Below are 25,434 nucleotides of genomic sequence, written 5' to 3'. Positions count from 1 at the left end.
GCGCACTATTCAGTGTCCCCTCGACGATCACCAGTGGTGTACGGCCAGTGTAGGAGATCGCTCCCCACACCATGATGCCGGGTGTTGGCCCTGTGTGCCTCGGTCGTATGCAGTCCTGATTGTGGCACTCACATGCACGGCGCCAAACACGCAAACGACCATCATTGGCACCAAGGCAGAAGCGACTCTCATCGCTGAAGACGACACGTCTCCATTCGTCCCTCCATTCACGCCTGTCGCGACACCACTGGAGGCGGGCTGCACGATGTTGGGGCGTGAGCGGAAGACGGCCTAACGGTGTGCGGGACCGTAGCCCAGCTTCATGGAGACGGTTGCGAATGGTCCTCGCCGATACCCCAGGAGCAACAGTGTCCCTAATTTGCTGGGAAGTGGCGGTGCGGTCCCCTACGGCACTGCGTAGGATCCTACGGTCTTGGCGTGCATCCGTGCGTCGCTGTGGTCCGGTCCCAGGTCGAGGGGCACGTGCACCTTCCGCCGACCACTGGCGACAACATCGATGTACTGTGGAGACCTCACGCCCCACGTGTTGAGCAATTCGGCGGTACGTCCACCCGACCTCCCGCATGCCCACTATACGCCCTCGCTCAAAGTCCGTCAACTGCACATACGGTTCACGTCCACGCTGTCGCGGCATGCTACCAGTGTTAGAGACTGCGATGGAGCTCCGTATGCCACGGCAAACTGGCTGACACTGACGGCGGCGGTGCACAAATGCTGCGCAGCTAGCGCCATTCGACGGCCAACACCGCGGTTCCTGGTGTGTCCGCTGTGCCGTGCGTGTGATCATTGCTTGTACAGCCCTCTCGCAGTGTCCGGAGCAAGTATGGTGGGTCTGACACACCGGTGTCAATGTGTTCTTGTTTCCATTTCCAGTAGTGTATGTAGCAAAACTGTGATACTTGCACGTCTTTCCTATACTGCTCGTACACCACATAAGAACATAATTTCTGTCAACATTTACTATAACAAATGTTAATACCACTAATAATAATAATAATAATAATAATAATAATAATACAGTTCGTATTAGGGAGGCGTTCAGTAACGAATGAACAATTTTTTTTCTCAAATAATTTGGGTTGAAAAGTTGCGGAATTTGTTGGTGCAAAAAAATTCAAAGCTGCGCCATCGCTGCTGCGGTCGCGGGTTCGAATTCTGCATCGGGCTTGGCTGTTTTTATTGGCCTCAGGTTAGTTAGGTTAAAGTAGTTCTAAGTCTAGGGGACTGATGGCAGATGCTAAGTCCCATAGTGCTTAGAGCAATTTGAGCCGCATCATCAGCCGGTCAGCTGGGACTCTAGAGCGGTTATTCTGCAAGATTTCCTCTCTCACGGTGCAACTGTCACCTCTGATGTGTGTTGTGCCATCCTCAGGAACTTGAAGAAACGATTTCATTTATTTTCTTCTCCATGACAACGCAAGGCGTTATATGAGTCTGGGCACCTGAGAGGAGATCGTAAAACTTGATTCGACTGCTCTTCCTCATCCACCCCCACAGCCCATATCTCGCACCTTCCGACTTCCACCCGTTTCGCCCAATGATTGATGGACTTCTCGGGAAGCAGTGCGTAGATGATGGGGTGGTGATTGATGCAGCACGTCGTTGCCGCAGATGTAGACCAGTTGAGTGGTACCATGCGGGCGTACAGGCTTCGCCAGTAAGGTGGCGTAAGGTCATCACACTGAACAGAGATTATGGTGAAAAATTGGTTTTGTAGCCGAAAGAATGGGAAGTAATAAATAATATGGTGTATTGGAATTCTGCTTGAAACCGACCTGCTTTCAAAAAGAAAAGTGTGCTGCATTACTTACTGAACGCCCCTAGTATCTTCACAAAAGAGTCTCTAACGTTTAAATTTGTATTCGATGTCAACAAGTTTCTCTTTTTAAGGAACGCATTCGTTGCTATTACTGACCTGCACGTTATATAGCCTCTACTTTAGCCATTGTCGTTTATTTTGCTGTCCAAATGTAGTGTCCGTTTTCCTAATCTAACTCTGTCAACACAACAAGATTCAATACCACTACATTTGACTAACCTCCTTTTAATTTCGTTGATATTCATCTGACAACTTCTTTTGTTGACACTGTCCATTCCGTTCAACTGTTCTTTCAACTCCTTTGCCGTCTCTGAAAAAATACGTCACGGTAAACCTCAAACTTTTAAGTCCGTCTTCCTAAACTTTGATTTCCTTTGCAATTGCATACGTATTTATCCCGCTAATTTCGATGTGAGTAGACTTCTCTATTGCGATGGAACTTATGTGTATTGACTCGTGTAGGTCTCACATTAAAACTCTAATGACATTCGTTTCATCGTCACCTAAAATTCGAAATAATTTCAAAAACTTTACTACTGCTTGCCAAGTAACTATCAATGAATGTTGCCCTACAAGGCAAGGCGGCACAACTGACACATCACACTGCTTTTCAAAATTTTCAGCAAGTCTGTATAAACAACGTTCGGGAGTGGGCCGGGTGCTGCGGCCGAGCGGTTCCAGGCGCTTCAGTCTGGAACCGCGCGACCGCTACGGTCTCAGGTTCGAATCCTGCCTCGGGCATGGATGTGTGTGATGTCCTTAGGTTAGTTCGGTTCAAGTGAAGTTCTAGGGGACTGATGACCTCAGATGTTAAGTTCCATAGTGCTCACACCCATTTGAGCCATTTTCGGGAGTGCGTTTTCTAGCGCCATATGACAAATCTTTTTTTTTTTTTTTTTTTTTTTTTTTTTTTTTTTGTAATATTCAGCTGTTTCATGTTACAGTCCACCAATTTCGGAATGAAACCACTATTAAATATTGACGGTCTCAATGTTGCTATAAATACTGTTCATGTTTAAGTACCGAGCGAGGTGGCGCAGTGGTAGCAACTGTGAAATGTCCCCTTTGAACATTTATACACGACTGTGCTTAAACTGACACACAATAATTTTAGCGCAACGCAATCTGACTTTCAAAAATCCCTACAAAAGAATGGCCCTGACTAACATTAACCTATACGTTTCACAAATCGCTTACCTCACAAAAATCTTGGTTGCTCGAACTAAAATGGTTCAAATGGCTCTGAGCACTATGCGACTCAACATCTTAGGTCATAAGTCCCCTAGAACTTAGAACTACTTAAACCTAACTAACCTAAGGACATCACACACACCCATGCCCGAGGCAGGATTCGAACCTGCGACCGTAGCAGTCCCGCGGTTCCGGACTGCAGCGCCAGAACCGCTAGACCACCGCGGCCGGCTGCTCGAACTACTGCAATACAGCGAGCGCCACTACTGCCAGCTAAATAAAAGATTCAAACTATGGAAGGCACTAACTACTAATAGGGATAATTAGCAAATGAAAGATTTTAATAGAGAACAAACAATGTATTTACCTTAATAATCATAATATGTATACCATCCAGTCTTACAAATTTCAAGTCTCCGCCATTTCTCTCCCCACATCCACCACTGCTGGCGGCTCACCTCCAACTGCGCAACGCTACGCGCTGTTCACATCCAGCTGCCCAACACTACAATTTTACAAATCTTTAACATATTGCAGCGTGTCAGCAACTGTGAAATGTACAGCAAATAAACAATGTTTTCAGCCTTCAGTTGCAAGGTAATTTTATTCGAATAAAATTACCTTGCAACTGAAGGCTGAAAACATTGTTTATTTGCAACACTACAATGGCTGACAACAATGCAAACTGGACACAGACTGCACACAGCACAGCCAGTGATTTTCATACAGAGCGCTACGTAACGTTGCCAATAAGAAAAGATAAACAGCCTACTTACAACTAGACTCGCATTCGGAAGGACGACGGTCCAATCCCGCGTCCGGCCATCCTGATTTAGGTTTTCCGTGATTTCCCTAAATCGCTCCAGGCAAATGCCGGGATGGTTCCTTTCCAAGGGCACGGCCGCCTTCCTTCCCCGTCCTTCCCTAATCCGATGAGACCGATGACCTCGCTGTCTGGTCTCCTTCCTCGAACCAACCAACCAACCATGTTTAAGTAATAGCCCGGAGGATAGCTATGTAGAACAAATACAGGGTGTTTCAAAAATGACCGGTATATTTGAAACGGCAATAAAAACTACACGAGCAGTGATAGAAATACACAGTTTGTTGCAATATGCTTGGGACAACAGTACATTTTCAGGCAGACAAACTTTCGAAATTACAGTAGTTACAATTTTCAACAACAGATGGCGCTGCGGTCTGGGAAACTCTATAGTACGATATTTTCCACATATCCACCATGCGTAGCAATAATATGGCGTAGTCTCTGAATGAAATTACCCGAAACCTTTGACAACGTGTCTGGCGGAATGACTTCACATGCAGATGAGATGTACTGCTTCAGCTGTTCAATTGTTTCTGGATTCCGGCGGTACACCTGGTCTTTCAAGTGTCCCCACAGAAAGAAGTCACAGGGGTTCATGTCTGGCGAATAGGGAGGCCAATCCACGCCACCTCCTGTATGTTTCGGATAGCCCAAAGCAATCACACGATCATCGAAATATTCATTCAGGAAATTAAAGACGTCGGCCGTGCGATGTGGCCGGGCACCATCTTGCATAAACCACGAGGTGTTCGCAGTGTCGTCTAAGGCAGTTTGTACCGCCACAAATTCACGAAGAATGTCCAGATAGCGGGATGCAGTAATCGTTTGGGATCTGAAAAATGGGACAATGATTCCTTTGGAAGAAATGGCGGCCCAGACCAGTACTTTTTGAGGATGCAGGGACGATGGGACTGCAACATGGGGCTTTTCGGTTCCCCATATGCGCCAGTTCTGTTTATTGACGAAGCCGTCCAGGTAAAAATAAGCTTCGTCAGTAAACCAAATGCTGCCCACATGCATATCGCCGTCATCAATCCTGTGCACTATATCGTTAGCGAATGTCTCTCGTGCAGCAATGGTAGCGGCGCTGAGGGGTTGCCGCGTTTGAATTTTGTATGGATAGAGGTGTAAACTCTGGCGCATGAGACGATACGTGGATGTTGGCGTCATTTGGCCTGCAGCTGCAACACGGCGAACGGAAACCCGAGGCCGCTGTTGGATCACCTGCTGCACTAGCTGCGCGTTGCCCTCTGTGGTTGCCGTACGCAGTCGCCCTACCTTTCCAGCACATTCATCCGTCACGTTCCCAGTCCGTTAAAATTTTTCAAACAGATCCTTTATTGTATCGCTTTTCGGTCCTTTGGTTACATTAAACCTCCGTTGAAAACTTCGTCTTGTTGCAACAACTCTGTGTTCTAGGCAGTGGAATTCCAACACCAGAAAAATCCTCTGTGCTAAGGAATAAACCATGATGTCTACAGCACACTTACACGTTGTGAACAGCACACGCTTACAGCAGAAAGACGACGTACAGAATGGCGCACCCACAGACTGCGTTGTCTTCTATATCTTTCACATCACTTGCAACGCCATCTGTTGTTGAAAATTGTAACTACTGTAATTTCGCAAGTTTGTCCGCCTGAAAATGTACTGTTGTCCCAAGCATATTGCAACAAACGGTGTATTTCTATCGCTGCTCGTTTAGTTTTTATTGCCGTTTCAAATATACCAGTCATTTTTGAAACACCCTGTATGTTCTGTAGGTTACCTGCCCCTTTATATATCCTCACTCAGTTTCCAGACGGTTCACTGCTTCCGATTTCTAGGTGTCTAGTAAGATGCTGATTGAATACGCAGACAAAGCGATCGAAATGACGTATGCAACACACTTAACGTATAGGCAACGCGGTTACGATCTTAACCGACAAAAGGTAGTAGGAAACCTACTGTGTCTATGCTTGTTTACGACAGTGTACGGTACCCTACGCTAGTTGTATAACACTAGCTGGTGCGGTTTCACTGTGGCTGCACGCGACATTGTGTTTGGTCCACATACCGCCAGAATTTTGCGGCCAGTCTGTGTGCAGTTTAGAAGCTTTCACCCACAAGACGTACACTGTCCTGCGTATTTCTGCTATGGGCTGAGTTTCCAGTCGCTGCAACATTCCACTCCCTGCTGTCACTCACCAGTTATCCGTACCGCAGCAGAACTGTCTCTTGCAGGCACTCGGGAACAAAAAAATGGCTCTGAGCACTATGGGACTTAACTTCTGAGGTCATCAGTCGCCTTGAACTTAGAACTACTTAAACCTAAGTAACCTAAGGACATCACACACATCCATGCCCGAGGCAGGATTCGAACATGGAACCGTAGCGGTCGCGCGGTTCCAGCTGTAGCGCCTAGAACCGCTCGGCCACTTCGGCCAGCTGAATTTGGGAACGTCTACTGTCTCATGACAATGCAACACTCTTGTTGCGAAATAACCTTACAGTGGAACGACATGTGTAGGTATCTACGTACGTAACTGCAGATGCTGATAACATCAGGGAATTCTGTGGTAGTAGAATTCGGAGCCACGCTGCAGCACAACTACACTCCTGGAAATTGAAATAAGAACACCGTGAATTCATTGTCCCAGGAAGGGGAAACTTTATTGACAGGGTCAGATACATCACATGATCACACTGACAGAACCACAGGCACATAGACACAGGCAACAGAGCATGCACAATGTCGGCACTAGTACAGTGTATATCCACCTTTCGCAGCAATGCAGGCTGCTATTCTCCCATGGAGATGCTGGATGTAGTCCTGTGGGACGGCTTGCCATGCCATTTCCACCTGGCGCCTCAGTTGGACCAGCGTTCGTGCTGGACGTGCAGACCGCGTGAGACGACGCTTCATCCAGTCCCAATCATGCTCAATGGGGGACAGATCCGGAGATCTTGCTGGCCAGGGTAGTTGACTTACACCTTCTAGAGCACGTTGGGTGGCACAGGATACATGCGGACGTGCATTGTCCTGTTGGAACAGCAAGTTCCCTTGCCGGTCTAGGAATGGTAGAACGATGGGTTCGATGACGGTTTGGATGTACCGTGCACTATTCAGTGTCCCCTCGACGATCACCAGTGGTGTACGGCCAGTGTAGGAGATCGCTCCCCACACCATGATGCCGCGTGTTGGCCCTGTGTGCCTCGGTCGTATGCAGTCCTGATTGTGGCGCTCACCTGCACGGCGCCAAACACGCATACGACCATCATTGGCACCAAGGCAGAAGCGACTCTCATCGCTGAAGACGACACGTCTCCATTCGTCCCTCCATTCACGCCTGTCGCGACACCAGTGGAGGCAGGCTGCACGATGTTGGGGCGTGAGCGGAAGACGGCCTAACGGTGTGCGGGACCGTAGCCCAGCTTCATGGAGACGGTTGCGAATGGTCCTCGCCGATACCCCAGGAGCAACAGTGTCCCTAATTTGCTGGGAAGTGGCGGTGCGGTCCCCTATGGCACTGCGTAGGATCCTACGGTCTTGGCGTGCATCCGTGCGTCGCTGCGGTCCGGGCCCAGGTCGACGGGCACGTGCACCTTCCGCCGACCACTGGTGACAACATCGATGTACTGTGGAGACCTCACGCCCCACGTGTTGAGCAATTCGGCGGTACGTCCACCCGGCCTCCCGCATGCCCACTATACGCCCTCGCTCAAAGTCCGTCAACTGCACATACGGTTCACGTCCACGCTGTTGCGGCATCCTACCAGTGTTAAAGACTGCGATGGAGCTCCGTATGCCACGGCAAACTGGCTGACACTGACGGCGGCGGTGCACAAATGCTGCGCAGCTAGCGCCATTGGACGGCCAACACCGCGGTTCCTGGTGTGTCCGCTGTGCCGTGCGTGTGACCATTGCTTGTACAGCCCTCTCGCAGTGTCCGGAGCAAGTATGGTGGGTCTGACACACCGGTGTCAATGTGTTCTTTTTTCCATTTCCATTCCAGGAGTGTAAATAACACAGCGGCAGTACGTTTGCCCGCAAAGCAGCGCTCAGCACTTTGCGGGAAAGATAAATGCAGTCTGAAAGAGGAACGGTCGGGGGCGACAGGTGTTACAAAGTGTTCTGAAACGGCGCCAGCGGCGCTCCCCCCCCCCTCCCCGCTCCCTCCCCCATGCAGCACGGCAATTTACAGGAGTGGACATTTTTCCCCCCCTCCCTCTGACTGCGAGCCAGCGGACTTGGCGACGGTCTGCTTAGGACGTGAGTAATGGCCGTGCGGTGTGCGAGTTACGCCGTGAATGGAAGGCGCTCACGCACCGTGTTACCGCAACTTCAGCTCTCTCTCCGTTTTTACCTTTTTACTGGAGTCGTACATCTACTGGTAATTCACTTACTGCACAACGCGAGAAAAATGTCTGGTCGTAGGCAAACCCACTTCTCGTTTGCGGTCAACTTCACCTTAATTACTTTCGGGTAGGTTCATCCTCGCTCGATATCACTGAAGGGAAACACAGCGTATACCTGAATATTCTCTCGATATTGGAGTTGTTTCACTACAGTTGCGTTCAGTCATTTATAGAAGGCCTACGAGGGGCATTCAATAGGCAATGCTATTTTTTTTTCTCCTGAAAGCAGGTTCGTTTCATTCAGGAATCCAATACACCATATTAATACCCACTCTTTCGGCTACAAAACCCTATTTTTCAACATGATCTGCGCGTCCACTGCACCGGTCTTCGCCACGTTATTGGGAGCACCTGTATGCCCGCATTGCACCACTCTACGGCGTGACATCGGAGCCAGCGTCCTGCTGCAGTTTCAGATAAGTTTTTACAGTCTGACGATAATTTATGGAATTGTAGTTTTAGTTTGACGATGTCCACTATGGACAAACGCTGGTTACTTTTATTCTGAAGAAGGTTGGATTATCCCGACTGAAACCTAGGTAAATCTATGTAAACTTTGCAACTGAGGCTGTTGGTTTTTGAAATTAACTAGTGAACCCCCTTCTCGTATGTGTCCGCAGTTTATCCTTGTATGGGATTGTGAAATGGACGAGAAGCAATCGAGAAAGAAAACGAAATCTTTTTAAATTTTGTGCTGCAGAGGAATCCTGAAAATTGGACGAGCAGATTAAATAAGTTATGAGGAGGTACTAAATCGAATACGTCATAACTGGAGTAAAGGGAGAAATGGTGAAAAGACTCTTCCTCAACTCAAAGAACCGTCAGTTTGGCAGTGGAAGGGAGTGTGGGGAATAAGATTCGTAGGAGGAGAGAAATGTTTGAGTATTGTATGCATATTCAGATGGATGTAGGTTGTTTTTGGACAGAAGATCACAGCACCAACATACGTAATGAAATACCTGGCTATACTTACTGTAAGAGATATACAAAACTAGAGATGGAACAAGAGTGCAAGATAAACGACATGTTCATGGTATTGTGAATGTTCTCGGGAGATACGAACAGTAACTCAGTCTTTATTTAAATGTCCCTCTAGAGCACAATGTTACTACTGAAATCACACGAGAGGATGAACAAAATTAAAATAACTCAGAATGAAGACAAGGTGTGACCAAATGTTGCAAACAATCGAAACGAATTAAAATTATTAATTGCTGATTCTTTTACTCGTAACTGTTCACTAACTCTCTGTATTATTATTAAACGCAGATGTATTTCAATACATTATTAACCAACAGTAAGGTAAGACAAAGTTTAATTTTTTTAATTAACACACGAATTACGTTCAATACCCTATTAAGCATCAACATCGATATTGAAAATGTGTCGCTGTCGGCAACAGCTGCCCCGTCCATTGACGGCAACTAATTAGGCGTGCGCGGCTTCTGTTTGCTGACTACCAGCACCAACAACCGGCAGAGAATTAATCGTGGCGTTTTTCTGCAACACCAAACAATATGGCAGGAACCGACAGCATCAGTTAAAACACATTTTATCAGCTTGTACAAGTACGATCGTGCAAAATTTCTCGTCAGACAAAATACGCCGCAGTAATTTCGAAAAACATAGAAATATCTTCGTGGTGTTATTAAACCTATAACAAATATTATGCGGCAGAATTATTCCAGATTTCTTGTAACGCTACGAAAGTGATTCCTCTTCTCCCGGAGGGACTGTATGCCTCTTCCCGTCAGAACTGCGATTCCAAAGCGAGATATATCTTTTCTCATCGGCATGGCGAAGTTAAGCCCAGTATTTCCGCTGAATCATATCTGACATGTCCAGAGCCACACATCTGTACTAGTAAATGGCTGAAACGGTTACCCACTCACCTATTCCAGATGCAGGTTGCCTGTATAACGTCTCCCAGGGGCACAAAAATTTGAGTATTTCACACAATTTTTGACCGACTTTAAAAATTTTAATGCTCACATAGTCTGCTTATTAAGGGATATAATCATACGTTAAACGCAACAAGTCAAGAGTTAAAGTTGGAAAATATGCCTTAAGACGGTGTAACTCAAGACGCTCGAATTACCCTGACTATATTCATCATGTATTTGAGAATGAGACCACTTGTCAACTTCCTACAAACCATAAACAAAATTTAAAACCTTTTAGAATTTATTCGTCATGGCACTCTCCTCACAAAGTACATTTTCGCTGCTCACGCAACAAAACTTAAACATCACTGAAGTTTTGATGCATAATTTATTTACTAGCGGACCTATCCCCAACACATTTGCAGCCAGTACTCATAAGAATCACTGAATGTACGAGAGGATACCCAAAAATACCGGAATTTCTTTTTAAAAGCTATATATATATATTCAAATTGTTTACAAAACAACCACATCCCCTTCATAATACTCACCATTGCAACTAATACATTTGTCCCACGCCTGCCGGATGTAGCCGAGAGGTTCTAGGCGCTTCAGTCTGGAACCGCGTATATTGAGCACGCAGTAAAGGAAACAAAAGAAAAATTTGGAGTAGGAATTAAAATTAGTGGAGAGGAAATAAAAACTTTGAGGTTTGCCGATGACATTGTAATTCTGGAAGAGACAGCAAAGGACCTGGAAGAGCAGTAGAACGGAATGGACAGTGTCTTGGAAGGAAGATATAAGATGAACATGAACAAAAGCAAAACGTGGATAATGGAATGTAGTCGAATTAAATCGGGTGATGCTGCGGGAATTAGATTAGGAAGTGAGACGCTTAAAGAAGTAAATGAGTTTTGCTATTTGGGGAGCAAAATAACTGATGATAGCCGAAGTAGAGAGGATATAAAATGTAGACTGGCAATGGCAAGGAAAGCGTTTCTGAAGAAGAGAAATTTGTTAATATCTAGATTTAAGTGTCAGGAAGTCGTTTCTGAAAGTATTTGTATGGTGTGTAACCATGTATGGAAGTGAAACATGCATGATAACTAGTTTAGACAAGAAGAGAAATAGCTTTCGAAATGTGGTGCTACAGAACAATGCTGAAGATTAGATGGGTAGATCACATAACTAATGAGGAGGTATTGAACAAAATTGGGGAGAAGAGAAATTTGTGGCACAACTTGACTAGAAGAAGGGATCGGTTGGTAGGACAAATTCTGAGGCATCAGGGGATCACCAGTTTAGTATTGGAGGGCAGCGTGGAGGGTAAAAATCGTAGAGGGAGACCTAGATATGAATACACTAAACAGATTCAGAAGGATGTAGGTTGCAGTAAATACTGGGAGATGAAGAAGCTTGCACAGGATAAAGTAGCATGGAGAGCTGCATCAAACCAGTCTCTGGACTAAAGACCAAAACAGCAACAACTTATTCAACGCTCCTCGTATATGTTTGTGCGGCAGGTAGTTCAAGATATGTAATGTAGCAAACACAAATTTGTGGCTTTTTCATTAGTCTGTGAGTGAATTATCAGAAACTAAGAAAAGCAACATAATTAGGGTTTTATATCTCCAACCATAAAGGTTTTACCTGATTAACGGCATGTATTTAACAAATTAACTCATTGCTAAATTGATCAGTCGTGTGACAATTTTCGGCACGATTGTGTTCCGGCAGCGAGTGTGGAGATCGATATCGGCGTCGCCAGAGATACTGGAACCCCGAGTTGGTGTGACTCTCTGGCGACGAGGAGTGGAGGAGTAAACAGTACCGAGCGAGGAAGGCATGACGGGTCGAATTGTGGATTAATAATTTTTGCATGCTGTTGAAATGGGGGCAACGGCCTTGCCGCAGTGGATACACCGGTTCCCGTGAGATCGCCGAAGTTAAGCGCTGTCGGGCGTGGTCGGCACTTGGATGGGTGACCATCCAGGCCGCCATGCGCTGTTGCCATTTTTCGGGGTGCACTCAGCCTCGTGATGCCAATTGAGGAGCTGCTCGACCGAATAGTAGCGGCTTCGGTCAAGAATACCATCATAACGACTGGGAGAGCGGTGTGCTGACCACACGCCCCTCCTATCCGCATCCTCCTTTGAGGATAACACGGCGGTCGGGTGGTCCCGATGGGTCACTTGTGACCTGTAGACGGAGTGGTTTTTGTCGAAATGAACTGGTGGTGAAAGCGAGACGCTTCGGAATTCAACGCTGCTGTGGAACGAGAAGCCGCGGGCTCTGCAATTGTCTGGACGCAATTTACGGCGAGCTGTGGCCCATGTCGTTTGTGGGTGTTCTGCCACGGCAGATAAACAAGACATCGCGGGCCCAACCTGAACACGCTGTGCTGTAGCATTTTCGCCCGCAATAAGGGTGTCTCGATATTGGAGAAGAAAGCAGTGGACTACGGTACGTGTGTTAGCCTTCAGTGACATCTGCGGTGTTAGTTTACTTAACTGTGTGTAGATGGCGCAGTAACTGTCACTTTTCAACGAGATTTACTGTTGTGTGAAAGTGTGGCCAATGCTGGATGGGTGTTGTCATAAAGTTATTATGTTTCTTATTTGTGAACATAATTTTCTGTACTGGACTCGCATTCGGGAGCACGACGGTTCAATCCCGCGTCCGGCCATCCTGATTTAGGTTTTCCGTGATTTCCCTAAATCGCTCCAGGCAAATGCTGGGATGGTTCCTTTGAAGGGTGACTGCCGACTTCCTTCCCCATCCTTCCCTAATCCGATGAGACCGATCACCTCGCTGTTTGGTCTCTTCCCCCAAACAACCGAACCCAACAATTTTCTGTTATCAGAATTACTCATTGGACAGATTTGAAGTTCGCAGCTCGTGGTCGTGCGGTAGCGTTCTCGCTTCCCGCGCCCGGGTTCCCGGGTTCGCTTCCCGGCGGGGTCAGGGCTTTTCTCTGCCTCGTGATGACTGGGTGTTGTGTGATGTCCTTAGGTTAGTTAGGTTTAAGTAGTTCTAAGTTCTAGGGGACTGATGACCATAGATGTTAAGTCATATAGTGTTCAGAGCCATTTGAACCATTTTGAACAGATTTGAAATTGTCAGTACTGCGCTGTAGTGCAGCGGGTTATAAATAATAGAATTTGACAGATATGGTAACTGTGAGTTTCGTATATGTTTTTATATCTGCGTGTTAAATGAAAGTGAATTTGAAGTTTGCCGGCCGGAGTGGCCGTGCGCTTCTAGGCGCTACAGTCTGGAACCGAGCGACCGCTACGATAGCAGGTTCGAATCCTGCCTCGGGCATGGATGTGTGTGATGTCCTTAGGTTAGTTAGGTTTAATTAGTTCTAAGTTCTAGGCGACCGATGACCTCAGAAGTTAAGTCGCATAGTGCTCAGAGCCAATCTGAAGTTTGTAAGGTACTTTTCTACCTTTACGATTCTGTTGAGATGTGGTGCTATAGACGAATGTTGAAAATTTGGTGGACTGATAAGGTAAGGAATGAGGAGGTTCTACGCAGAATCGGAGAGGATAGGAATATGTGGAAAACACTGATAAGGAGAAGAGACAGGATGATAGGACATCTGCTAAGACATGAGGGAATGACTTCCATGGTACTAGAGGGAGCTGTAGAGGGCAAAAACTGTAGAGGAAGACAGAGATTGGAATACGTCAAGCAAATAGTTGAGGACGTAGGTTGCTACTCTGAGATGAAGAGGTTAGCACAGGAAAGGAATTCGTGGCGGGCCGCATCAAACCAGTCAGTAGACTGATGACCAAAAAAAAAAGTTTTTGTTTCGAAGTGATGTTGTTTGCTACTGTTATTGGTTGAGGATTTATTACCCGATTAATCAAAGGAACAATTATTTAACCAGCCTTTCTGTGAAGTGTCTTAAGACTTGTTTCTTCAGTGAACTGTTGTTAATAAATTACGTAAAACAGTAATGTTGTGTAAGCAGTTATTGAAGGCACCCATATCCATTAGCCAATCAACCATGGCCAGTTGGGAACGGGCGTTGATGTAACATCAGGGGACTAGAGGCTATTTGTTAAGTTATGGCAACGCTAATCCTGTTGTTTGTTGTTCTTGTTGATGTGTCTAGTCGCCCCTAAATTAAATACTCGTACTGATTCCGCACAGTAGTTGATACATGGGAGTTCGATTCTATAAAGAATCGGGACTGGAGATGTCAGCGGACTTCAAGAGTCTGTGAGTTCAGGTTTTCCATCGTCTCCATGTCTCTCTCCGAGAAGACAAACAAATATGTGACCATCCGTGCTGCCCTATTCTGAATACGTTCAGTGTCCCCACTTAGATTTAGAAGCTGCAACATAGACGCGAATAAAGCAAGCGGATACAGAAAGTATAAAATTCTAATGAGTAATTCCAGTCAGTGAATATAAATTGCCGCCAGACTATCGATTTCGTTCCATAGTGACCATCTTCAGACTGTGCCTTTACGTGTTATGAGTTTCTACTTGGCCTCCAACAAACATTCATGTGGCCAGCTGTGGTAAAATCTCACATCATTGAAAAAAAAATTACCACATTTCGCACGTAGAGAATATAGCAGCTACATTCGGGAGGACGACGGTTCAATCCCGCGTCCGGCCATCCCGATTTAGGTTTTCCGTGATTTCCCTAAATCGCTCCAGACAAATGCCGGGATGGTTCCTTTGAAAGGGCACGGCCGACTTCCTTCCCCGTCCTTCCCTAATCCGATGAGACCGATGACCTCGCAGTTTGGTCTCTTCCCCCAAAACAACCAACCAATATAGCAGCTAACTCTTCCCGAAAAGCAGAACCTTTGTTTTGAGAGGAAAAAAGACACCAAAGAATAAGACTATGGAAAGTGACGGAATGTGCTGTGCTGTCTTAGGACGAAATTTCCTTGCTTTCTTTCTTTTTTTTAGATCATATTAAATTTGATTACCATAGAATGTACGAACATCAGTAACCCTACTGTCGATTAGTCAAGGAATCGAGCGCTGGATAAGTATAGTGTGGGTAATTTGCTCTCCGTGTTAAGGAAAGCTAGATTTTCACGCACTTCAATGTTTACGACGCCATATTTCCTAACTGTGTGTAGTGCATTGATGTAATTTTACAGGTACATCCGGTGGTATGGCTGGATACTTTCTGCAAAATGTGTTGCGAATAGATTTAGTAGAGAAGTGTGTGGGACTGGTAGCCTAAATAAAAATTATCCAAGAGCGAGAAGGACTCGAGCACTGAGGGTCACGTACAACCTTAATTATGAGTTAATAATTATGAAAAATCCGCCTCGACTGCACAAACTACCTGGTGTTTCCAAAATGAGATTTTCACTCTGCAGCGGAGTGTGCGCTGATATGAAACTTCCTGGCAGGTTAAAACTGTGTGCCCGACCGAGACTCGAACTCGGGACCTTTGCCTTTCGAGGGCAAGTGCTCTACCATCTGAGCTACCGAAGCACGACTCACGCCCGGTACTCACAGCTTTACTTCTGCCAGTCTCCGTCTCCTACCTTCCAAACTTTACAGAAGCTCTCCTGCGAACCTTGCAGAACTAGCACTCCTGAAAGAAAGGTTACTGCGGAGACATGGTTTAGCCACAGCCTGGGGGAGGTTTCCAGAATGAGATTTTCACTCTGCATCACTTAACAAAAGCAAGTCTTCTGGTCCAGACTGTATACCAGTTAGGTTCCTTTCAGAGTATGCTGATGCACTAGCTCCATCCTTAACAATCATATGCAACCGTTCGCTCCACGAAAGATCCGTACTCAAATATTGGAAAGTTGTACAGGTTACACCAATCTTCAAGAAGGGTAATAGGAGTAGTACACCAAATTACAGGCCCATATCGTTAACGTCGATATGCATCAGAATTTTGGAGCTTATATTGTGTTCGAAGACAATAAATTTCCTCGAAGAGAAAGGTCTGTTGCCACACGGATTTAGAAAACATTTCCTTGCGAAACATATGTAGTTCTTTACACACACGAAGTGACAAGGGATTTCAAATTGATTCCATATTTCTAGATTTCCAGAAGGCTTTTGACACTGTACCACACAAGCGGATTGTAACAAACATGCGTGCTTATGGAACACCGTCTGTTTTTCGACTTGATTCGTGATTTCGTATCAGAGATCATAATTGACGAAAAGTCATCGAGTGAAGCAGAAGTGATTTCTGGCGTTCCCCAAGGTAGTGTTGTAGGTCTTCTTCTGTTCCTTATCTGTAGAAACGATTTGGGAGACAATCTGCGGCTCTGGCGGTACGATAAAAAGATGCTGACTTGCTTGCGGATGAACAGAATCATCACAAACCATAAGAGGACTGTGACTAACGGTAAATAATTTGTAAGCACCGTCGTTTTAAGTGAGTGTATAAAAAGGGCTTCGAGAGACGGCTTTCGGAGTACTCTGCAGAATTGTCGGTTACTCGCAGTTGAATAACTAATCAACGGGATTAAAACGAATACCATGTGCTCTGTACACGTGTAAATAATGATTTATAAATGATTCGCAATTCACTAAACATGATCAGCGTATTAGGGTAAATTTGTTATGTTATAATATCGATATTAAAACGAAGAGGTTAGGGTTGAAAGGGGACCTTACACAGCTGGACATAACGTCCAGAGAAGTTGTCGGACGTCGTGGTCGAGAGAGGTAAAGCGCATAAGTGCAGAGCGGAATGGAAACCCTAATTTGGTCTCTTGACATTTAGGCCTGCCTTATAATGTAACATTCACGTCTCAGTGATGTCGAGGTTCGTCAGAAGAGACACCTTTTTGTCATTCCACGTTAAACTTTACGTCCCCTTCGGTCGGATAAATGTTCAAATGCGTGTGAATTCCTAAGGGAGAAAAACTGCTTAGGTCATTGGTCCCTAGACTTAAACACTACTGAAACTAACCTATAGTAAGAGAAACACGCACACCCATGTCCGAGGTAGGACTCGAACCTCCGGCGGGAGAGGCCGCGTAGTCCGTGACAGGGCGCCTCAAACCGCGCGTCCCGGTCGGATAACTGATGTATGACGGGCACAGGCAAGTCGCCGAAGTGGCGTCCAACTGAAAGCCATTGAACCACACGAAAAAAGAAATCTTATAGTTTGAGATCAACGAATGCCAACATTAGGAAAGTTTTTTCTGAAGGTATTGTCTTAGTGTGAAGTGTCGACGCCAAAAATGTCAGACGATAGAGGAATGTCCGCAGCTCGTGGTCGTGCGGTAGCGTTCTCGCTTCCCACGCCGGGTTCGGTTCCCGGCGGGGTCAGGGATTTTCTCTGCCTCGTGATGACTGGGTGTTGTGTGCTGTCCTTAGGTTAGTTAGGTTTAAGTAGTTCTAAGCTCTAGGGACTGATGACCTCAGCTGTTAAGTCCCATAGTGCTCAAAGCCATTTGAACCATTTCGATAGAGGAATACAATCTTTTGAAACATACTACACTAAAAGAAATGCCTCTGAGCACTATGGGACTTAACTTCGCAGGTCATCAGTCCCCTAGAACTTACAACTACTTAAACCTAACTAACCTAAGGGGTTCTTCGGCCGACGTTCATATAATGATTTTTCTGACGTTTCGCCAGCACGAGTGGCTGGCATTGTCAAAGCTTCACCCTCCATTGCCGGTGGTGAACTGGAGCCGAGCTCGCGGCCGCAGACTATATGTACCTGGCGCGCCAACGTCCGAGGGCTTCTCCGCGGTCATTTCCGGTGCGGTTCTCCTCTTGCTACCTGCGACGGTCATTCGCTGCAATACGGGAAGCCAGGATTCCTTTACCTTAAGGCTTTCCTCTTTCTTGTTCAAACTGTTCGCTTGTTTTTGTATTTCTCCAGCTTCTCTGAACAGGCGCGTGTGATAGTGCTTCTCTACAGCCAGAACTTCCGTGTCGGCGAATTTTATTACGTGGTCGGTCTCATTCATATGTGAGCCGCAACACCTCAAACGAGAAATTGAACACCTGGAAACTGTCCTGAGGAGCAATGGGTACTTCACAAATTATATTAGAAGTGTAACACAGCCAAACACTCGGCGAAGTAAGGAACCAGAAAAAGAAATGTCGGGTACGGCCTTTCTGCCATACATTCCCAGAGTGACGGACAGAATCGGCCGTATATTGCGCAAACATGGCGTAAAGACGATTTTCAAACCGACAAGGAAGATCAAAGAGTGTCTTAGATCGGCGAAGGAGAAAAGAGACCCACTTGCAATGTCGGGAATATACCGTATACCATGCACATGCGGAAAAGTTTATGTCGGAATGACTGGACGATCCATCAACACCAGGATCAAAGAGCATAAGCGACATTTCAGGTTGGGGCAGGTGGAGAAATCGGCCGTGGCAGAGCATGCACTGAATGAGACTGACCACGTAATAAAATTCGCCGACACGGAAATTCTGGCTGTAGAGAAGCACTATCACACGCGCCTGTTCAGAGAAGCTGTAGAAATACAAAAACACGCGAACAGTTTGAACAAGAAAGAGGAATGCCTTAAGGTAAACGGATCCTGGCTTCCCGTACTGCAGCGAACGACCGTCGCAGGTAGCAACAGGAGAACCGCACCGGAAATGACCGCGGAGAAGCCCTCGGACGTTGGCGCGCCAGGTACACATAGTCTGCGGCCGCGAGCTCGCCTCCAGTTCACCACCGGCAATGGAGGGTGAAGCTTTGACAATGTCAGCCACTCGTGCTGGCGAAACGTCAGAAAAATCATTATATGAACGTCGGCCGAAGAACTCGAGACAGAAGCCAATAGGCAGTTTGTCAACAAGTGGCCACGAAAGCCTTAACAATTTTGTAATCTAAGGACGTCACACACATCCATACCCGAGGCAGGACTCGAACCAGCGGCCGCGCGGTTGCAGAATGTAGCACCTAGAACCGCTCGGCCACCCCGGCCGGCTTCACTAAAAGATTGAAAATTAGATCGGTAAAAAGCATAACTAATGAGGTGCTGATTCGAATTTACGGAAATATGTGGCAGAAGTTGACAGAAAGAAGGGGTCGTTTGATACGACACTTACGGAGACATCAAGCAATAGTCAATTTCATAACGAAGTAAGGGGGAGAGGGAAATCAAGGCTTGGACACAGTAGACAACTTCTAGTGGGTGTCCGTTGCGGTATACATAGCCGAAACGAAGAGCCTCGCACAGGTTAGACTGGTGTGGAGAGCCCTATCAAACCAGTCTTCGGACTGCAAGACGACAATGAGACAAGAATATATTTTTCACATCTTGCGGTCTTTACCTATACGCGTTAGGGGGTCCTGTTACATAGGTCATATTTTTCAGCTTTTCACATTTTCTCTTAACACTTTACCGTCCACACGTCTCGTATAAATTGATTCGCTTGGCGCCGGCAGCGCTAATTCGGATTACTTGGCTTGTCGCCGGCCGTTCTTGACATTATAATCTCCCGATAAATTGTTGAATCTTACTAATCTCATCGATAGTTCTCGTAAGTTCTCAACCTTGTTCCCCTACTTTCATGAAATTTCGCACATATACATACGTAAATAAATGCAAAATTTCCAGAATGAGATTTTCACTCTGCAGTGAAGTGTGAGCAGATATGAAACTTCCTGACAGATTAAAACTGTGTGCAGACCGAGACTCGAACTCGGGATCTTTGCCTTTCGAGGGTAAGTGCTCTACTAACTGAGCTACCCTAGCACGACTCACGACCCGTCCTCACAATTGTAATTCCACCAGTACTTCGTCTCCTACCTTCCAATCTTCACAGAAGCTCTTCTGCGAACCTTGCAGAACTAGCGCTCCTGGAAGAAAGGATATTGCGGAGACGTGGCTTAGCCACAGCCTGGGGAAAGTTTCCAGAATGAGATTTTCAATCTGCAGCGGAGTGTGCGCTGTGAAGTTTGGAAGGTAGGAGACGGGGTACTGGTAGAATTAGAGTTGTGAGGACGGGTCGTGAGTCGTGCTTGGGTAGCTCAGTTGGTAGAGCACTTTCCCGCGAAAGGCAAAAGTCCCGAGTTCGAGTCTCGGTCCCGCACACAGTTTTAATCTGCAGAATGAAAATCTCATTATGGGTATGTGTTGATTGATTTTTTTGCATTTTGTGTACCACAAATATGAAATAATTCACAAAAGCAGTTGTGAGCAAAAGAGGAGCTGTAGAAGGACAGGTCGGAATAAATCTTGAATAAATTTGAAAATACTTCGTCTGCAGTTGACGTTAATAAACTCCAATCAGGCACATAATTCGCATTGAAAAAGGCAGAAGGGGAAGGAATAGGAGATGTAATAAGAGTGAGAGAGAATATTAAGTTCCGCATTAAATTTCAGCTAGTAATAGAAAATATTCTTTTCAAAAACTACAAGAGGAGAGGCATAATTTTAAAAGAACTGGATACACTGCAGGATTTCTGCTGTATTGCATCGCGGTCATACAGATATTTCGGTATCAGATACTGGATTGCAAAGCGAACTCAGAAGCGGATATGCGACAGTCAGATCACAATTCAGTATTAACGAAAAGTATATAGAAATTTAAAAGAATGCCGGTATAATTAATGTTGAAAGAAGTGGAATACTGAAGTACTGAGGAATGAAGTTCTCTAAGACTATAAATACTGTGATAACAAAGCCAAAGGTAGTACGGTTGAAGATGACACGGTCGACGAAAGAAGCAAATACAAAAATATCCAAGGAAAGATAGAAATACAGCAATTTAAATCACTCAGGAATGAAACAGATAGGAAATTCAGTGAAGCCAAGGTGAAAAGGCTCGAGGAAAACTATGAATAATTCGGAAAACAAATGATCATAGGAAAGACTGAGTCCGAGTGTAGAAAAGTAAAAGCAATCTTCCGTGAAATAACAAGCAAGCGTGACAACATTAAGGATGCAAATACAGTATCCGCCGCTGGTGGTTACAAAGTGAAGGCCCAGGTATACAGTGAGTGAGACGCCCAGCTTAACCTGCAGGACCGGACAGGTAGTTCAAATTGTGGAAAGGGGCAAAAATAAGGGGCTGTCAGTTACACTCGACACATACAAGTTTTCTTCTTCTTCTTCTTTCGTTTCACCCTCTTTGGGGTACGCTGGATCAATCATTTCTTTGTGCGTTGTTCTTTTCTTAGGGCCCAGTATTTCTTCATTCTTTCTGATCTTCTTCTCCTCTCTTCTTCCGAGATGAAGGATTTGGACTTTTGTGTGGATTTGTCTTGGAACCTTATGTTTTCATCTTTAGTAATTAATTTAGCAGTTCGATCAATAAGTGAATTTTCTGAAATATTTAATTTCACTACGTCTTTCTCAGTCTCTTTAAACCAGTTGGGCTTCGTTTTTCGGTTACGCAAGAAGTCAAAGATTTGTTTAGTTAATCTATTGGAATTCATTCTGAGAAGATGACCATAAAAATTTATTCTCCTTTTTCGCATAGAATCTGAAAGTTTTTCAATTTTCTTGTAGAGAGTTTCATTTTTGATGTATATAATCTTATTGTCTTGAAATTTTGGCCCAATGATTTTTCTTAAAATTTTTCTTTCCTTTACCTCCAGTTTCTCCATTTGTCCTTTGAAATTCATGTTTCTGCTGCATACAGTGCTTCTGGCTTAATCACTGTCTTGTAATGTGTAATTTTGGACCCCCATGAAAGGGAATTTTTGTTGTATGTATTTTTTGTTAGTTGGCAGGCCAATTCAAGTTTATTTTTTCTGGATTCCATTGCTTTGCTTTCCCCAGCATTCCAAGTAATCCATTCTCCGAGATATTTGAATTCTTTTACTATTTCAATCTTCTGTTCTTGAACTTTGAGGTATTTACATGAGTTCTTGATGTTTGTCAATATCTTAGTTTTTTCAGAGGAGATGTGAAGACCAATTTTAGCTGCTTGTTTCTTTAGTTCAAGGATTTGCTCCCGTGCTTCTTCCATTGTTTCAGCAAACAGGGCCATATCATCTGCAAAAGCAATGCAATTTACTTTAAGGTTCTTCTTTTTGCAACCCAGTCTTATACCACTCTTAATATTTGTGTTCCATTCTCTGACTACTTTCTCAAGCGCACAATTGAACAGCAACGGTGACAGCCCATCGCCCTGTCGCACTCCCGTTTTTATTTCAAAGGGTTCCGATAGTTCGCCCATAAATTTAACTTTCGATAATGTATTTGTAAGGGTCACTTTTATAATATTAGTTGTTTTCTTATCCAAACCAATTTCTTCCAGGACTGATAACAGAGATTCTCTATCAATCGAATCATATGCTTTTTTGAAATCAATGAAGTAGGTTACCTATGTCTTTGCCCTTGATTTTTGGTATGCCATAATGTTTTTGAGGTTTTAGTATTTGTTCCGAACACGATCTACCCTTTCTAAAACCTCCCTGGTATTCCCCGATTTGCGGATCCAATTGCGGCTCTGCCCTGTTCAAAAGAACTTTAGAAGGAATCTTGTACGTTATATCCAGCAGTGATATTCCTCTGTAATTGTTGGGGTCTGTCTTCAGACCTTCCTTGTGGATAGGGTGGATGAGAGCTGTTCTCCATTCTGCGGGGACCTCTTCTTCTTTCCAGATTTGATCGAAAACACACTTTAGGGATGTAACTGCATTTTTGTCAGCCTTTTTCCATAGTTCGGCCACTATTTGATTTTCTCCGGACGCCTTGTTGTTTTTAAGTTCTGAAATGACCTTCTGTACTTCTTCAGTCGTCGGTGGTTCTGAATCCGGCTTCTCACGGTTGTTTGGAATGGATTCAAATTTTTCAAGGATGGGTTCACAATTCAAGAGTTTCTCAAAGTAGCCTGCTAGTATTTTGCAGTTTTCCGTGTTGTTGTGAGCGATGGTCCCATTTACATCTCGAAATTGGAGGGTGGGTGCTTTGTATCTTGATAACCTTTGTTTGAAAGTTCTGTAAAAGCTCCTTGTGTTGTTTTCAGCAAATTCTTCATCAATTTGGAGGAGAGTTTTGTTTTCATGTGTCTTCTTAATCTTTTTTATATTTTTATCTACCAGTTTTCTAACTGTAATGAAATTCAGTCTATTTTCTTCTGTTTTCTGTGATTGCCAATTTTGCCATGCCTGTTTTCTTGTTTCAATGAGGGCATCACATTCCAGCGACCACCAGGCATGTTTTTTACTTTTTTTGTTAGGTGCTATCCGTTCAGCTGTAGTAATGAGGTTTTCCTTGATATCCCCCCAGCTTTGTGTCTGAATGGTTTCTGTTGCTTTTGTGAATTCATCTGATTTTAATATCTTTTCTGTGCTATACTTCCGACCCTTAATTTGTTTCATGCTGCGTTTCCTGTTTGGGATGACTTTGAACTTAATTTTAGAAAGGTAGTGGTCTGAATCCAAGTTTGCACCCCTGAGTACCCTAACGTTCATGATTTCTTTGCTGGAAACCTTCTTGATTGCCACATGATCAAGTTGAAATTCCCCAAGGCTAGGCTTTGGGGATACCCATGTCTTTTGTCTCCGTGGTAGTTTCTTGAAAGCTGTGGGTTTAACAATTAAATTGTGTGCTTGGCAAAGTTCTATTAGTCTCACACCATTTCTGTTTGTTCTCTTGTGTGCAGGATAGTTTCCAACTATTTTCTTATATCTTTTTTCTTTACCAATCTGTGCATTAAAATCTCCAAGAAGAATGATGATGTTTTTATCTGGGATTTTCTGAATAATGTAATCTAGATGATTCCAAAAGGCCTCCACTTTTTCTTTGTTTTTCCTGTTATCCTCGTTTATAGGGGCATGTGCATTGATAATTGTGTAGATTTTGCTTGTGCTTGTGAATGTAAGACTTGAGATTCTTTCTGATTGGGAATCAAAGCCAACTATTGAGTTCAAGATTTGTTTGTTGATTATAAAGGCTGTCCCAAGATGTGGTACATTTTTGATTACTCTCGGTCCCACTTTCCCTTTGTATATCCTAAAACCTTCGGAATCGAAGGTATCTGTATCCATGTATCGTGTTTCTTGAATGGCTGTTATGAGTATGTTGTGGTTCTTTAGCGTATCTGTTAGATGTTTTAGTATTCCGGTTTTCAACAATGAGTTTGCATTGAAAGTTGCTAGGTACGTTGATTGCCTATATTGAAATTTGGATGAGAATCCAAGACACTCCGACTTGTCTTTGTGCAATGTTGCAGACTCCCCAGAATCCGAATGTCTGCTGACGTACTGGCGTACGGTGGATCGTCCACCTGGGGTAAAATAGTTTACATCACACACTTCCATGATTTATGAAAGTTATTTTGGGTGTGGCCAAAAGGCCACAAAATGTACAACCAAGATTGTGAGTTCTGGAGGTAGTTCTTCCGCTCTCTCCGCCGTTGGGAATCTGAACTTCCTCTTCCGCCTTTGAGACCGTTGACAAGGTTTCACCCAGTAACCCTAGGCAGGGGCCATTACAGGGTGCTACCATCCGGAGCCAGATGGACCCAGGTTTTTTTTAACGAGGTGTTACTCCTCCCCCTCCTCCTTCCTCATCACTTGCGAAATGAGGCCCCGGACTTCGGCAGTGGTGGAGTTACATACAAGTTTATTATTTGATCAAACATTACAAGAGCAAAAAACACCGTGCTGGACAGCAACAACACGATGAGGAAACTACACTGCCTGAAATGTACATCAATGGCGAGGGGAGGTAACCGGAACGTTGACGGCCACAAGGCAGAAGATTCCGCTGCTGCACTTCAATTTAAATAACCAAATACAGTGAAACTCCACCAGTGGGTGTGTAGAATTTTCCAACTTGAAAACCACGTTGTTGCTCGCGGGAATATCTCAACAGCCGGCAACGAACTCCAAACGACACAATTGCTGGTAGGTTACATCAAAACTCAACCTTCGTGTCCAGGCCAACCGACCGACTCCTCGCACAGCGCACAGCCGGAAATTGTAAGCGCCAGGTCAAGGATAGTCTAGGGTGCGAATGTCGATACACACCGCTGCTGCCACCCACAGAAGGAGAGAGCAAAATCGCGATAACTGCAGGAAACCAAACACAGAATCGCAACGAAGGTTTAATCCAGCGCATAGCATGAGCCAGCCACGGCTCAGTGAGTATTAAGTTTATTTGAGATAAGAGGGCGCAAGTTTGTTCAAATGGCTCTGAGCACTATGGGACTTAACATCTGAGGTCATCAATCCCCTAGAACTTAGAACTATTTAAACCGAACTAACCAAAGGACATCACACACATCCACGCCCGAGGCAGGATTCGAACCTGCGACCGAAGCGGTCGCGCGGCTCCAGACTGTACCGCTTAGAACCGCTCGGCAGGGCGCAATTCTTGATAAAGTCAGAAATGAAGTAAATCCTATTGA

General features: G+C 44.9%; 1 protein-coding gene, 1 non-coding gene and 1 pseudogene across 2 annotated transcripts in view; 1 reads left to right on the top strand and 2 right to left on the bottom strand.

The window, feature by feature from the left end:
- The window catches only part of LOC126109471 (trypsin alpha-3-like), a 76,522-nt gene that overhangs the window by 15,461 nt on the left and 35,627 nt on the right, over positions 1 to 25,434 (bottom strand). The gene's annotated exons all lie outside the window — the stretch shown is intronic.
- LOC126109920 (5S ribosomal RNA) lies at positions 12,034 to 12,151 on the top strand (annotated as a pseudogene).
- On the bottom strand, positions 15,539 to 15,613 carry Trnas-cga (transfer RNA serine (anticodon CGA)). The gene has a single exon. It is a non-coding gene; the product is annotated as a tRNA-Ser (tRNA).

The sequence above is a fragment of the Schistocerca cancellata genome, chromosome 12 (genome assembly GCF_023864275.1).
Source record: "Schistocerca cancellata isolate TAMUIC-IGC-003103 chromosome 12, iqSchCanc2.1, whole genome shotgun sequence".
NCBI classification, from domain to species: Eukaryota; Metazoa; Arthropoda; class Insecta; order Orthoptera; family Acrididae; genus Schistocerca; species Schistocerca cancellata.
The sequence above is the reverse complement of the archived record's forward strand: the minus strand, read 5'-3'. Positions and strand labels throughout refer to the sequence as shown.